The sequence below is a fragment of the Elephantulus edwardii genome, unplaced genomic scaffold (genome assembly GCF_000299155.1).
Source record: "Elephantulus edwardii isolate Elephantulus edwardi_28Jun2011 unplaced genomic scaffold, EleEdw1.0 scaffold00127, whole genome shotgun sequence".
In the NCBI taxonomy this organism is placed as follows: Eukaryota; Metazoa; Chordata; class Mammalia; order Macroscelidea; family Macroscelididae; genus Elephantulus; species Elephantulus edwardii.
The window spans coordinates 8,611,971-8,614,583 of NW_006399877.1; positions in this window are offsets into that span (position 1 = coordinate 8,611,971).

The following is a 2,613-nucleotide window of genomic DNA, read 5'->3' on the forward strand; positions in this document are numbered from 1 at the left end:
AGTCTTAGGCCTAGCTGCAGTGTTACCCTCCTTCCAGCAGAGGGGGCACCCCTACTTTTTTTTTTTCAGAGTTTTTAAATGGAATTGGTCTAAGAATGAGAGCTTCCAGCACTGAGACATCTCAGTTTTTACTTTTAATATTAAAACGTACACTCAAGATCTCAGTTTATCTTTACACCTTTATCATATCACACTTGAAGACTTCCTCATACTATGATCTCTTTGTTTTGGAAACACTTTTTTCTTTGTTGTAATCTGTGCCTCATCCAGCCAAATTGGTGAACTTGACCACAATCACATGGTGAAATAACACAATTAGCTTTGTGGTCATGGATGAAACAAGAATATCATTGTCTGCAGGAAGCAGGGAGCTCTGGTGGTGGAGTCCGTAGGCAATTGCTCTGCGAACACAAAGGCCTTCAGCTGTGGCGTTGAACCCACCCACCTGGGACTCTGGCAGGTTTTCAGGGGCTGTAAATCGCTGGGGAGGAGATTGTCCATCATCTTTCTCTTCCTGAGGGATTCCAAACACCCGTCTTTGAGTTGGCCGCTCGAATCCTCACCCACTAGACCTCAGAAACCCAGTGAAGGCCAGCTCTGAGCCAGTTCAGAGTCGATGTCAGTGAGTTGAGTGTGAGTGTATACAAATGAAAATTCTCCCTGATCTAATTTTTTATTACCGTTCTCCAGTCTAGTCCTAAATGTCTAACTTTTCTTGACAGGGGTGGGGATGATATCATTAAATAAAAATCTTTAAACTTTTTTTATTGTTTCAGTTTATACTGGTCTCCTTTCACATGTTGTTGTTGTGTGCTGTCAAGTTAGATCCCACTTGATATTTGGACAGTTCTCAATTTGATGATGACCATTGTGTCTCTGTTAGTACCACAAGGTAAATGATTCTATTTACCAATGTATTTCAACAAGCACACTATTTTTATCTCTCTTAAAAAAAAAGGTTAGATTCCACTCACAGCTAACTCTCCAGTGGGTTCTCAGAGGCTGTAACTCCCACAGAAAGAGATTGCCTGTCTTTCTTCCTTAGAGCAACTGGTGGACTCGAACTTCTTACTTTTGGGTTGGCAGTGCAACTCTTTACCCATCAGGTCACCAGAGCTCCTTTTCCACATATCTTAAAATGTCCAGCTTGGGACCAGTGGGTTCAGATCCATTCCATAGGGTTGCTGTGAGTTGTACTCGGCTTGATGGCACCTAACAACAACAACAACAAACAAAACCCCAAAACCAACAAACAAGACGAACCCAAAGTCATTGGCATTGAGTTGATTCTAACTCATAGCAACACTGCATCCGGTTCCTGAGGCTGAAGGAACTCTTAACAGGAACAGACTGTCTCATCTTTGTCCTTCAGGGAATATCATCACCTGGGGTCACAAATTGGGTTTGGGGCCAGAGTTTCATGCACTGGATGTTTGTCCCGAGAGTAGAGCTAGAGATCAAGTCCTGTGAGAAGGAGGAAGAAATAAGAAGAGGCAGGGGGCAGAGGGCAGGGGAGCTTTGATCTGAGGACGGTTCTGGGGCTCAGTGGGTCCCAAGTTGCCAGAATGGACGGGTCTCTCCTGCTTAGTGCCCCCACTGGCTTCAACTGCCTGAGGATGGGCATGGCCTTGACCCAGTCTACTCTCGAGGGGCTGACTGCACCCCAGCACCCATGGGAACAAGTCCTCCACAGAAGGGCTCCTGGTGGGTGGACTTTATGAACAACAATGTGGCATCAAGATCAGAGGAAGACTCACTAACAACTTGCGGTATGCAAGTGATAAAATCTTGCCTGCTGAAAGCAAGGAAGACTTGAAAAGCACTTCCTGAAGAAGATCGAAGACTGCAGCCTTCAATATGGATCACACGTCAACATCGTGCTAGACTGAGGAAAGACTGAAGTTGCCATGGATTTCATTCTGCTTGGATCCAAAGTCAACCCTTAACAGTAGCACCAGACAAGAAATCAAAAGACATGCCTCCCGGACGAGGACACTCTCAAGGACACCTTTAAGGTGCTGCAGAACAAGGATTCTGTTTAAAGACTAAGGTGTGCTTGACTCGGGCTCCATATGCATGTGAAAGTTGGACCACAGACAAGAACAACCAAAGGATGTATTGTATTGTGATGGTGGCAAAGAGTGCTGAACTATCACAAGAGTAAATCAAAGGAGCTCTGGTGGCCTAGTGGCAAGAAGCTGCACTGCAGTCACAGAGACACGTGGTTCAAATCCACCAGATGCTCTGCAGGGACAATCTCCTCCTGTACCAGTCAGATCTGATTTGACGGTAGACACACAAAAAATAATAAAAATAAATTTAAAAAATTTAAAAAAGAGTAAATAAATCTATTTTAAAAGAAAAGTAGTCAGAATGCTCCTTAGAAGCAAGAGGGGTGAAACTTTATCTCATGTACTTTGACCAAGTTATCAGGAGAGATCAGTCCTTAAAAAAAGATATTGAAGGGGAGCTCTGGTGGCCTAGTGGCAAGAAGCTGCACTGCAATCCCAGAGACGCGGGGTTCAAATCCACCAGGTGCTCTGCCAGGAAAGGAGGGACAATCTCCTCCTGTACCTGTCAGATCCGATTTGATGGTACACACACACACAAAAT